At 43.2% G+C, this 13,957-nt stretch overlaps 1 protein-coding gene across 3 annotated transcripts in view; it reads right to left on the reverse strand.

Annotated features, from left to right (window-relative positions):
- ache (acetylcholinesterase) overlaps window positions 1-5,495 on the reverse strand; it is a 52,989-nt gene extending 47,494 nt beyond the window's left edge. For all 3 annotated transcript variants that reach the window (XM_059642532.1, XM_048524219.2, XM_048524220.2), the window contains exon 1: window positions 5,346-5,495. The gene's annotated coding sequence lies outside the window, so the exon portion shown is untranslated. The remainder of the gene's footprint in view (window positions 1-5,345) is intronic.
- Between the last annotated feature and the right edge of the window lie 8,462 nt (window positions 5,496-13,957).

The following is a 13,957-nucleotide window of genomic DNA, read 5'->3' on the forward strand; positions in this document are numbered from 1 at the left end:
TATGAGTCTCCAGGAGTGTCATATCAGATTATAAATAATGTAATAAAAAGGAGCATCTCTTGTTGTGAACAACCTCCTCAAAACCAAAATATGCATCTTAGGAGTCTAGGCCCGAAACGTCAGCTTTTGTGCTCCTGAGATGCTGCTTGGCCTGCTGTGTTCATCCAGCTCCACACTTTATTACTATGCATCTTAGGACACTGCTTTCCTACTGAAATGTGCTAAGGTGTTTTGTGGCAGAATAATCAGGCAGAAATGGACTCCAATCCAAACAAGGAGATATTGGGGCACAAACTCAGAAGCTTGGACCAACAGGTAAGTTTAAAGGTACATCTTAAAGAAGGACGGAGGTGAAGTGGGAATTGTAGATTTAAAGGTTGAGATGGCTAAAGGCAACTGATGACCTTGAGAGTAGTTATGTTAAGAAGCTATACGATCTCTAGTTGTTACATCATGTTTATTTTCATAGCTAGAAGATGGATGTGCACAATATACTCATGTCTGAATTATGCATTCTGTTTCAACTATATCTAGTACTTGAATCTATGAATAATTTTGATACTAATGTCAAGGTAAGATGATATCTGCATGCAGCTTGTATATAAACATATAAAGACAGTCAGTACGGCGTGTGCATGTACTTGATATCGCAGTTAAGTACATTTACATAAAATCATTCAGCACAGGAGGAGGCTATTTGGTCTCTTGTGCTTGCACTGTCTCTTTTTGCTTAGCTTCATTTCCTTCTCTTCTACCCACTGTCTGTATCTTTCCTTTTCAAATATTTACAGTATCCCTTTGCACTTTTGAAAGTTCCTATTGAAACTGCCTCACTATACTTTCAGGCAGTGCACTGCCAACTGTAAGAACTTGCTGTTTTTCAAAAAAAAAACTCCCTCTCTGGTATTTTTTCTTAATCCATATTCTCTGATTGCCAAACCTCTTGTAATAGAAACAGTTTATCCATATTTAGTCCATTAAAACCCTTGGGATATTTTTCAACACCCCTAACACCTTCCTTTCTTTGCTTTAACATGAACAATCCCAACTTCTGACACAGCTGAGGTACTATGTATACACAATGCATGATAGATCAATGCCAAGCTCTCCTCTTCCTGTTTCATATAGAGTTAAACCATCTCTTAGCTTTACCCAACTGCTCTCAGGAAGATCCCATCTCATTCTGTGAGGAAGGGACATTTCACCCATCAAGTCCACCCTAATCCTCCAAAGAGCACTGTATCTAGACCCCCCTCCTCACCCTATCCCTGTATTTCCCATGGCCAATCCACTCTAATGTTCTGAGGAAGGGTCACCGGGACCCGAAATGTTGACTCTGTTTTCTCCTCCACAGATGCTGCCAGATCTGCTGAGCTTTTCCAACAACTTTGTTTTTGTTCCATCTCATTCTGTGGTTTCTCCACAATCATCTTCATCCTCTGTTTCTCTGGGCATCTCTCATCTACCTGCCCTTGATTCATCCCTCCTCATTCCCAATTTCCCAGTATGCTCCTAAATAGCCTAGTTGCCCCAACCCACCACTCCATGTTAGGTGCTCGCCTCAGTTTTGGTCATATGGAAGATGAGGGAAGTAGCGCAGATAATTTGAGTTACAAGTGGAAGATACTGCCTGAAAGTTCAGTGGAAGCAGATCCAACCAAGGCATTCCAGAGGGCATTGGATGATTATTCAAATAGATATGATGTGCAGGGGTAAAAACAGGAGAATGGCACTAATTCATGACGCTCACTTGGGCAAGGTGGGCTGAATGGCTTTCTTCTGAGCATAACAATTCTGTGATTCTGCGAACATCCTCCTCCCCTTTAAGCTGCAAATGACATCCTAAGCAACTCTAACCATGTGAACGGAGGTGAAACAGGGACCCCTGGCCTTGTCAGCCAATCTCTCTCCTCTATTTTCCAATTTAATGAGATTGTCCTCATTTGTTTCGGTGCTTACCTATGCAAATCGTAGTTAGCTCATCACCAGGCATGACTTCTCTGTCTCTCTGTCTACCTTACACTGTTTCCATTGAATTGCCAAGTTAAATGTCCCTCATCTACATATTTCCCCTTGGTGGGACAACCAAGGACATGGGCTCAACGTCTAGATGTATAATGACAATATTCAAGATCTCCATCTTCATCTCTGCTCTCCACTCCTTCCAGTCACTCCATTGTTAGACTACTTAATTAAAACATAATTCCCCCCCTTCCTTTCCTTCAACAACACTTTGCATATATAGACCACTTTTAATGTAATTAAACATTCCAAAATGCTTCTGTCAAACAAAATACAGCATCAAGAGACAAAAGGAGCTTGGTAGTAGATGGTCAACAGCTTGATCTAAGACACAAATTTAATCCATGCATTAGAAAAAGGTTCTGTGGCTTTAGGTTGGAATTCCAGAGCTCAGCAAAAGGCACAGCTGACACCTCAAGCTGTGGATACACATGAGGTCAGAATTGAAGAGACATAGAGATTTCGGGGTACTGTGAGGCTGGAGGAGGTTAGAAAGATAGAGAGCAGTGAGATAGTCTTTTACACCTATAGCCATTGACAACTTCTGCACAAAACATGGAAAAAAATCATTTGTAGCATGTTCTGATGGGACAGCCAGATGATGGTTTGTCAGAAAACCACCGATTTCCTTCACCTGTTAAATGGCGCATGGATCTTTAGTTTTCAGACAAGATCAATTCAACAAGATTAGCCTCACATTCATAATGGTCAGCTTACATCTGGAATGTAGCACTCAGTCCCAGGAATCAATCCTCAGAAGGACAAGAGGTACAGAGGCTCGGAAACATCAGTAAGTGCCCCTCCAAAACACAAACCATCCTCACTCGAAAATATGTCACCAATCCTTCAGTGTCACTGGAAATTCTTCCCTGATGGCGCTGCAAGTATCCCTATGGACCAAGGATTGCAATAGATCGAGAAGGACAGCTCATCACCATCTTCTCCAGGATAATTACAGAGGAGGATTAAACGGTGGCCCAGCCAGTAGGGCTCACAAGCAGTTTAAGAGTTTTAAAAAATGTAAAAGTTGTGATGCCAGGTTGTGCGAAAAATGGCAGAAATCTTGAACAGGCAGTTTTTTAAAATCTGTCAAGGCTGGAAGTAATTTGAAAGTTTTACAATTGAAACAGATAGACTTGGACGAGCAATGATATAACGGTTACAAGAAGTAGGGCCGATAATTTGAGTTACGATATAAATCAATGGTGGTTTAATTGCATGAAGAGATCTGAATGGTTTCCTCCTTTCCCCAACTTCACTGTATAATTTCCAATGCTCCACTATGATTCAGAACAAGTGAAGTATGGAATAAGAATGAACATTCAACAAATTAAGGCCGTTCTTTCACAGGGTCCTCCAGCTTCACGGTGCCCCAAGATCTCTGTGTCTCTTCAGTTCTGACCTCATGTGTATCCACAGCTTGAGGTGTCAGCTGTGCTTTTTGCTGAGCTCTGGAATTTGGGGTGTGGTAGCTCAGTAACTTCAGAAATGCACGATCATTGCTGTATTGAGGGATGGCGCAGTTGATATGTGAAAGAAAAGGTGGGATCAGCCATTAAGCTCCCTTGATACGATCACTGTCTCAAGAAAGCTCTCAGATATGTTAAAGGATTCACCACAGGCAACTGGAGAAAGTAATTTCTCTCCTGAAGAAACGTTTTACCAGGGAAGCATAACATTTAATGCCAGAACTGAGATGTTTAGCAGCAAAATCAAGAGGTCACACAAAACGTGTGACCCACATCCACAAACATCTACTCTGTCCACCGATGCTCAGTCGCAGCAGTGTGTACCATCTACAAGATGCTCTGCAGAGATTCACCAAAGACCCTCAGGCAGCACTTTCCAAACCCACGACCCACTTCCATCCAGAAGGACAAGGGGAAGCAGGTACAGGGGAACACCACCCTCCTGCAATTTTCCCTTCAAGCCACTCACCATCCTGACCTGGAAATATATCCCTGTTCCTTCAGCATCACCAGGTCAAAATCCATGGAATTCCTTCCCTAAGTGCATTAAGGGTCAACTGACAACACATGGATCGCAGTGCACCACCTCCTTCTCAAGGGCAGGCAATAAACAGATGCTGGCCGGCCAGTAATGCCCACATCCCACAAGTGAATAAAAAGGTCGCGGAAATCCTAAACTCAAAACTGTGTGTGCGTTGGGATGTGTACATCTTTGAAGACAGTTCTTTTTTGTGGGCCAGGAGTTACTAAGGGACATGGAGGAAAGGCGGGTACATTAGAGTTACAGGACACATCAGCCATGTTCTAACTGATGCAGCAGGCTCCAGATCTGTGGCCTACTCCTGTCCCTCTTGTTACACTTTGTGCTTTGGTTAAATGAGCTTTCACAAGGGGTCCTTTGTTGCATTAAACTAAATGCAACACACCTCCGTCCACAGGATGTGACCAATCCAGGCGAACGGTCGTTCAACAGGGAACACTGCGCTTATTGGGAGTTCTCCATCGCTGAACTGTCCCTTGTGCTAAGGAAATTGTAACATTTCACTTCAGGCAAAGAGACTGGCAACAATTTTTGCTCGGAACAGGGTCGCGTTTCCTACACGTTCCCGACCACACGCTGTAGTCAGTGCTGCCAATGGGATGACCAAGTGGCCGGACTCAAACCCTCAACCTAACTCATGCTGAGGGAGCCCTGGAAGGAGATAAGGCGAGGGAAGGATTATATAATCAGCAGACACCTTAACGTGGTCCAGATATGCCAACCCTCAATACCCTGAAGCTTCAAACTGAGGCCCATGTTAGAGCACAGCCAGAGGGGAGTCTCTGAGCGTGGGTTTCAGTGCTGCTCGCTACCTCCAAAATGACAGGGCATTGAGCAAAATTAGACCCAACACACACTGCCATCAGCTGCTGCATCTATACAGGGGTCACAGGGATTATGGAATAAAAATAATCGGAACGCTTCGTGCACCAGTCCAAAAACAACCCACAAATAGCACAGGCGCCTTCATTATTGTGGCGTTGTCATGGGTATCAAGACGGATCGATTGCTTCCTCTCTGTCTGCTTTACAAGCAGATGCTTTGCGAATGTTTAGACCCATGCACACACCCCGCCTCGAATGCATCTGGCTGTGGGAGCCGCTGGGACCCCCTCACCTTTTATTTTACATGCACGCATAACACCCTATGTCCATTTCCTTCTCGCCGTTTGCAGCTGAATAGTCCACCTCCCCGCTCACAGTCAGTGGAAGACAGACACTCACATCAGGAATGAGGATGCTCAGGTTAAGCCAAAGGCATATGCAAGATGCGCGAAACACACACACACACAGACACACCTCTCGGTGACTTACCTATGGTTGCATGGATGAGCAGAGACACACAACTCACTCAGAGAGAGGAGGCAGGCGAGGTACCAGCAGCAAACACAACAGCTGCTTGTTTGCTGCTCAAGGTTGTGTCCTGCCTGTTGGTGTGGGCTTTTTTTTTGTTGGGGGGGTGGATGGAATGAGCAAATGGAAAGACTCTCGCGATGTTTGCTAAGGAACTGCGGTGGGGTGGGGGGGGGGGGTGAGTGGGGGCGGAGGTGAGTATCTGCATTTGCGCACAGTGTTAGGGCAAGGAATGGAGGCGATGGGCTGAGGATGCAGGGGTCTGGTCTGGCTGAACTGATCCGGTTAGTCAGCTCCTCTATTGCACCCGGAAGGAAATGAAGGTCACATTCAGAAATGTTGGAGCACTCGCGTTTTCAAGGCTTTCTTTTTAATTGTGCTGAAAATGTATTTTGCCCCCTCCATAAAAAGAATTGTATTTCCCAATTGAAACCTAAAGCCATCATTTTACACTGTGCCCAGATGGTGTAAGTCATTACTCTGTGCTTTGTCTTTAAAGTCATTGATACTGCCCCTGGTTCTGGAACTTCGCTTAACCACAAAGTACAAGCAATTACGGCTTCCAGTTGTGTATTTTAAACTCTTGGGAAATAATTACATTGGATGTTCAGGGCTAACATTGTGCTTCCTATACGAACAATGACCAACAATTGGTTTTGTGGAATGAAACATTAGGAGTGGCGTTGGGGAGTAGGTGTAATTGAGGATCTGCTTCTCTCCAGCTGTGATTAGTTTGGTTCTGTGCTGATTATTTTGGAAAATGCTGTTGAAAAATAGCTTCCTTCATCAGATCGAGTGCAGCACCAAGCAAACAATTTATCAGCTTATAAAAGTAGCACCAAGGGTCCCATCGAGGTGGGTTTTGAATTTGGAACTTGATAACCAGAAAAGTTCTAGCTCCTGACCTCCCCGACACATCTGAGTGCCATCTTCAAATGTAAATGCTCTATTTTGGAAAGAGGTGGACTCAATTAATGACACTAACTGCTACAGTTCTGCAAAGGGGTGAAATCCTGTCTTCAACGTTGAGAATACTGTCCATTGTGTTGTATGGTGCTATCACCGTGTTAAATGGAATAGAATTTGAACAGATCTGCAACTCAAGACTGGGCATCCATGAGGCGCTGTGGATCACCAGCAGCGGTAGAATTGTACTCCCACATAATCGGTAGCCTTGTTGCCCAACTCTACCATTACCATCAAGCCAAGGGATCAACCCTGGTTGAATGATAGTGCAGGAGGGCATGCCACGAACATCGTCAGACCTGGCTAAAAATGATGGTGAGGCTACAAATCAAAACTAAGACTCCCCAAAGCCTGTCTACAATTTTACAAGTCAGGAAGGTGATACAATACTAAATAAAAACCAAAAAGAAAACGCAGTCGCTGTAAATCAGGAACAAAAACAGAAGCTGTTGGAAAAGCTCAGCAGGTCCGGCAGCATCTGTGAAGAAAAAAATCAGAGTTAACCTTTCGAATCCGGAGACCCTTCCTCAGAACTGGATGAAATACTCCCCACTGCCCTGATTGAGTGCAGCTCCAACAATATTCAGGAAGTTTGTCACCACCCAGGACACTGCAATCCACTTGATTGGCACCACACCCACAAGCATCCATTCCCTCCACCACCAATGCTCATTAACAGCTATGTGTATCATCTATAAAATGTACTGCAGAAATTCACTAATGCTTAGATAGAACGTCCAAATCCATGACCACTGCCATCCAGAAGGCGAAGAGCAGCAGATAGCACCTGCAAGCTCCTCTCCGGGCCCCTCACCTTCCTGATTTGGAAATATATCACTGTGTCAATATCCTGGAGCTTCCTCCCTCACTGTCTATATGTATACCTACACCAAATGGACTGCAGCTGTTCAAGAAGGCAGGGCAAGTAAGGCAGTAAAGGCTGGCTCAGCCAGTGACACACACATCTCATGAATGAATAAAACAAATCACCAGCCAGGTGCCCTGATAAAGAATGCCATGTTGGCAAAGGTGGTGGTGAGTTGCCAGGAGGTGATAGAATAGTGGCCCATAGAGTTCCATCCTTCAGGTAAATGAATTCAATGTTAATTTGTCTGCTTCCACAGTTTATACATTGTTCAGGCTTGAAACATTCAAATGTTTAATGATCTTTGCAATCTCAGCTCAGAGGCACCCGGAGAGACCAGGTATGTAGCACTTATTCTCCTTAGAGTAACAGAGAGAAAATGTAAAAGAGTTGCTCAACATCATAAGACAAGTTTGATGCAATAAAGAAGGTGAAATGATTTCAATACCCAAGGGGAAGAACCAATAGAATACAGCTTTAAGGTAATTAACAAAGAGAAGCAGAGGGAAAGTGAGCAAGTTTTGTTATGGCATGGGTTGTTATGATTTGTATTTTACTGCCTAAAAGTGTTATGAAAAAGATTTAATCATAACTATAAAAGGGAATTTGGATGAATGTTGAAAAAAAACTGAGGAATTATGAGGAATAACTTCTTTCAACGAGCAGGCACAGCCATGATAGGCCAAACGGCCTCATTCTATGCTGTCATGTTGAAATCTTCTTTTTGGGCATGCGGAGGAAATTAATGTGAATGCCAGTGTTAACTGTACAAGAGGTGTTTATTGCATGGCCTCAGTGGGTCAGTAAAGGCCTGAAAGATTACATTAATTTCACCCATGCTTATCTCCCAGACAGGAAGCTATTTTTGTCAGCAGCTAGTCCCCACAAATTATGAAACATTTTCCAATGTGAATTTTTGCTTATTTAATTCATATTGTGATATACATGGAGCTAAACATGAAATCTGCTTTACCCACAGGAAAATAGGATCGAACTCAGTTTAACAGATGCAGCACAGGTGTCCAAAGGGCACCTCAAACATTCAGTTTCTCAATGAACATTTTGTGGGATAAATTTAAATTATGATAAACTGGCAACTTCTTTTTACGTTTGATAGACAGTTATTTAATCCTAGATAACGAAATGTGAGGCTGGACGAACACAGCAGGCCCAGCAGCATCTCAGGAGCACAAAAGCTGACGTTTCAGGCCTACACCCTTCATCAGAGAGAGGGATGGGGTGAGGGTTCTGGAATAAATAGGGAGAGAGGGGGAGGCGGACCGAAGATGGAGAGAAAAGAAGATAGGTGGAGAGGAGAGTATAGGTGGGGAGGGGATAGGTCAGTCCAGGGAAGACGGACAGGTCAAGGAGGTGGGATGAGGTTAGTAGGTAGGAGATGGAGGTGCGGCTTGGGGTGGGAGAAAGGGATGGGTGAGAGGAAGAACAGGTTAGGGAGGCAGAGACAGGTTGGACTGGTTTTGGGATGCTGTGGGGGAAGGGGAAGAGCTGGGCTGGTTGTGTGGTGCAGTGGGGGGAGGGGATGAACTGGGCTGGTTTAGGGATGCAGTAGGGGAAGGGGAGATTTTCAAGCTGGTGAAGTCCACATTGATACCATTGGGCTGCAGGGTTCCCAAGCGGAATATGAGTTGCTGTTCCTGCAACCTTCGGGTGGCATCACTGTAGCCACACCGGCTACAGTGGATGCAGTATACCACATTGGCAGATGTGCAGGTGAACCTCTACTTAATATGGAAAGTCATCTTGGGGCCTGGGATAGGGGTGAGGGAGGAGGTGTGGGGGCAAGTGTAGCATTCTGCCAATGTGGTATACTGTATCCATTGTACCCGGTGTGGCTACCTCTACATTGGGGAAACCAAGCGGAAGCTTGGGGACCGCTTTGCAGAACACCTCCGCTCAGTTCGCAATAAACAACTGCACCTCCCAGTCACAAACCATTTCCACTCCCCCTCCCATTCCTTAGATGACATGTCCATCATGGGCCTCCTGCAGTGCCACAGTGATGCCACCCGAAGGTTGCAGGAACAGCAACTCATATTCCACTTGGGAACCCTGCAGCCCAATGGTATCAATGTGGACTTCACCAGCTCCAAAATCTCCCCTTCCCCCACCGCATCCCAAAACCAGCCCAGTTCGTCCCCTCCCCCCACTGCACCACACAACCAGCCCAGCATTTCCCCTCCACCCACTGCATCCCAAAACCAGTCCAACCTGTCTCTGCCTCCCTAACCTGTTCTTCCTCTCACCCATCCCTTCCTCCCACCCCAAGCCGCACCTCCATCTCCTACCTACTAACCTCATCCCACCTCCTTGACCTGTCCGTCTTCCCTGGACTGACCTATCCCCTCCCCACCTATACTCTCCTCTCCACCTATCTTCTTTTCTCTCCATCTTTGGTCCGCCTCCCCCTCTTTCCCTATTTATTCCAGAACCCTCACCCCATCCGCCTCTCTGATGAAGGGTGTAGGCCCGAAACGTCAGCTTTTGTGCTCCTGAGATGCTGCTTGGCCTGCTGTGTTCGTCCAGCCTCACATTTCGTTATCTTGGATTCTCCAGCATCTGCAGTTCCCATTATCACAGTTATTTAATCCTGCATGGTTCCAGTTGCTGACCAGAAAATTTTATCAACCCGCCTGGTTCAAATTGCAAAGTGCATCTGAAATCTTTTCAGATTGCCTTTCAGGCCAATAAACTCCCAAGAGTGATGAGAAAAAGCAAGCTCTTTTGACCCACATTAATCACAAATGTAATCTGTCGCTGCTTATTCATTTGATATTATTAAAACTACTTTTTTTGGGGAGTTGAATCCTATGTTGAAGTCGATAACAGCATTGTTCTAGTACCCTCCAAAGCTAAGGAAAATTGTGTAAATGTGATAACAACATTCAGAGAAGATTTTCCATTTAATCCCTGGGCCGGATCACTAATTAAGTCAGGGGTGAGAGGACAAATTTGACCCCAGCTTCTTGAGGTGAAAATGCAATGGGTCGGCCTTCTGAAACAGCCCATGTACAAGTGGCAGTGACATAAGCGCTGCAGAGCCTCAGTATAAAGATGTTTTCTAAGTACCAAAAAATGCAAGTTATCAGCACTTCTAGATTGTGTGGCTCAGCAGTGTACTATGTTAAAAACTCATCTTCCGTCATCAAACCAACTTGACATCTTTCCATTTAATCTGCAAGGAATGTAAATCAATGTCATTGGATGCACTTGGCTGATTTTCAAAAAATCTTTCCCAATTAACAAAATTGCTTTTCAATCTTGTTGAAAACTTACTGCTGAAAACAGGAAAATGTTTGACAAATGAACCTGATTTTATTACAAGACTGCAGATTGTTTAAATACAACTGGACACCATCTCTTCACCATCCATCTTTCTATCAAAAAAGGATTAAGCAGTTTATTTCAGCAGATTGACTTTTTTCCATTACCAATTCCTGTAGCCGCCTTTATAATAGGAACATTCTATGTAAACATGTCACACTTTAATTTCACCATCCTAATGGAGCCATTGCTATTGCTTTGGGGTGAGAATTTAATATCAGCAGAACTTTCACAAGGCATCACCTATACGCCTCTTGAATTGGGTTTTTGAATTTGAATGAGTGGCATATGGATTTTCTGCATGTTCAATGATTAAGGAGTTTAGTGTTTAACTTGTAAGTATTTCTGTAGCTATGATGATTTCTTTTAAAACACGTTGTGAGAGAAAGACCTGGTAAATAATGGTTGCCTTGTGAAAATTTTATGTGTGAACAAGGAAAACAGTTCTGCGTTAGACTACAGTTTAGAAGATAAGGGATTGGTTATTTTTATTTTGATTAGGGAAAACACCCATTGCTTGGGAAGAAAATTTGTTTTTTTTCAGGGTTTTTAAATGGATGTGTACTACAATTGGCCCTGAGAAAGGAAAAATATAGCCTATAAAAACCAAAAGAACTGTGAATGCTGTAAATCAGAAACAAAAGCAATGTTGCTAGAGAAGCTCCGCAGGTCCGGCAGCATCTGTGAAGGAGAAAACAAGAGTTAACGTTTCGGGTCCGATGACCCTTCCTCAGAACGGTTCTGAGGCATGGTCACTGGACCCAAAACATTTACCAGAATATAGCCTATTATTGTTAAAAATAAATTACCTCAATGGAAGGAGTTTAGTAACCCTGAAGTGGTTACTTAAGAAAGCTTCAACTCAGTTGTATGAAAGTTCCATGAAGATGTGACAGTTTCTCAAACCTGAGAGTTCAAGCCACAGTTAAATTAATCCCAATTGAGGTGATAAAGAAGGGAATTGTCTCTAGTGTGAGTACTGTAACGTGGTGCTTTTAGGACTAATGGGATTATGTTTTTATTCTGTGTTTTGAAATATTTAAACATGTTATGTGTAAACAATTTGGTTTATGTTATTTTATTATAATTTCCTCGGCATAATACATTTTTGTTTTATTGTTAAAACCAGAATGCGTGTGTACGTTTCAAAGAGAGAACATTTCATTAAGATCACCCAAAAATATGATTTGTCAAGCCAGATTTCAGTCTAGAATGAACAATCAGTAATAACATCAGTTGGATTCATAACACCATTGTAGATGAAAACAAAGGGATCTATTAACGTAAAAAAGGGCTGAGTTTCTGAATTTATCTGCCAATCCTTGACTTTTAATTCCACCCATCTTTGTATATTCCAATTTAGACTGTAAGACAAATTTCACAATGACTGCTTTTCAGTTTTATACTTTCATCTTCCCTGTGAACAGTGGGCACAGTATTACTCTTCAAGAAGGGATTGAAACACATAATTCTGCGGGAAAAAGATGGCAGTAAAACCAGAGGGTTCACACACCTGAAAGAGGCTGTGGACCCACTGCATTTATGATGGTACTTCGCTAAAACAAACGCAGACAAACTCAACTAACCTCTCCAAAAATCTGCTTCAAACATCCACCTACTTTTCAGTTGGGTACGGCATTGAGGATTAGAAGGAAAAGATGCAAAACAGAATTAATCTCATGGCTCTGTTTCAAGCCAGCTTGATTTGGGTTTGAGAGAAAGTCGGAACTGCCGATGCTGGAGAATCTGAGGTAACAAAGTGTAGAACTGGATGAGCACAGCGGCCGAGCAGCATCAGAAGAGCAGGAAAGCATTTGAGCCTGAGGCTGCCTTCCCCCCTTCCTGTTTTTATAACATTTGTCAGCCCTTCAATGCTCTGGGTTCTCTGTCCTCATCCATCTCTGACTTCTTTACTCCTCATTGGCAACCGTGCCATCAGCTAGGTGGAAAGAAATTTCCTCCCTGCATTTAATTCTCCTCTTTGATGTTGTTGCTTAAAAGTTATACCTCTTTAATCAAGCTTTTGACAATCTTTCGTAATGTCTCATGTGACCTGATATTACTTTCCGTCTGATCATACTCCTGTATTCATCAGTTACTGTGGAGTCATACAGCACAGAACAGACTCTTCAGTCTGATGAGTCCTTGCTGACCATGATCCTAAACAAAACTAGTCCCACCTGTCTGCGCTTGACCCACATCCCTCCAAACATTTCTAATTCATTTCCTTATCCAAATACCTTTTAATCATTTTAACTATAGCCGTACTACCACTTCCTATGTAAGTTCATTCCACATATGAGCCACTCTCAGTTTAAAAAAGATGCTCCTGATGTCTTTATAAAAATCTTTCTCCTCTTGCCTTAAAAATATGACCCCCTTGTCTTGGTCTGCCCCACCCTAAGGAAAAGACTTTTAGTATTCACCTTATGTGTAACCCTCATGATTTTACAAATCTCTATAAAATCACCCGTTAGCCTCCTACACTGCAGCCGCTCCTCTCCTTATAACTCAACCCCCCCGCCCCTTTATGACTCAAGCCCCCCACTACTTCCCTATTCCTGGCAACATCCTGGTAAATCTTTTCTGAACCCTCTCTAGCTTAATAATATCCTTTCTGTAACAGGGCAACCAGAACTGGACTCAGTATTCCAAAGATGCCTTACCTGTACAACCTCATATACCCAAAGGTTTGAGCAATGAAGGTGAACGTGCTAACTGCCTTCCTAACCACCCTGCCTACATGAGACGCAAACTTCAAAGAATTATATACACGAACCCCTTGGTCCCTGTGTTCTATAGCACAAGCCCAAGGCCCTTCTTTTAATTGTCTAAATCCTGTCCTTGTTTACTTTATCAAAGTGCAATACTTTACATTTATCTAAATCAAACTCTGTCTCCCACGCTTCAGCACATTGATTCAATTGATCAAGATCTTTGTAAACATGGATAACCTTATTCACTGTCTGTTATACCACAAATTTTGGTGTCATCTGCAATCTTCTGGAACATGCCTTTTATATTCTCATCTAAATCATTTATATAAATGGCAAACAAAAGTGGTCCCAGCACTGATCCCTGTGGAACAGGCCTCCAAGTCCAAAAATCGAACCAGCACTCTCTCTGTCACTTGCTGTTCCTGAGTAATGCACTCTCAGAACTCCCTGGTGCATTATGCCTTATGATTATTGGTTAATGCAATCTTATCCCTGAATAAACATTAAAAATTAGAATGGATAGTTCCCAACTTAATGACACGTACATATGTAATTGGGATATGCTTTGAGCTACTGAGTGTTTCACAGGAAATGGATAACATTTTAAAATAATGGCATTCAGACTCAGGATCATTTGAAACCTCAGGGATAGTTATTTCTGCACTTTTGAAAGGTCATCCCAT

Source organism: Stegostoma tigrinum, chromosome 45 (genome assembly GCF_030684315.1).
Source record: "Stegostoma tigrinum isolate sSteTig4 chromosome 45, sSteTig4.hap1, whole genome shotgun sequence".
NCBI classification, from domain to species: domain Eukaryota; kingdom Metazoa; phylum Chordata; class Chondrichthyes; order Orectolobiformes; family Stegostomatidae; genus Stegostoma; species Stegostoma tigrinum.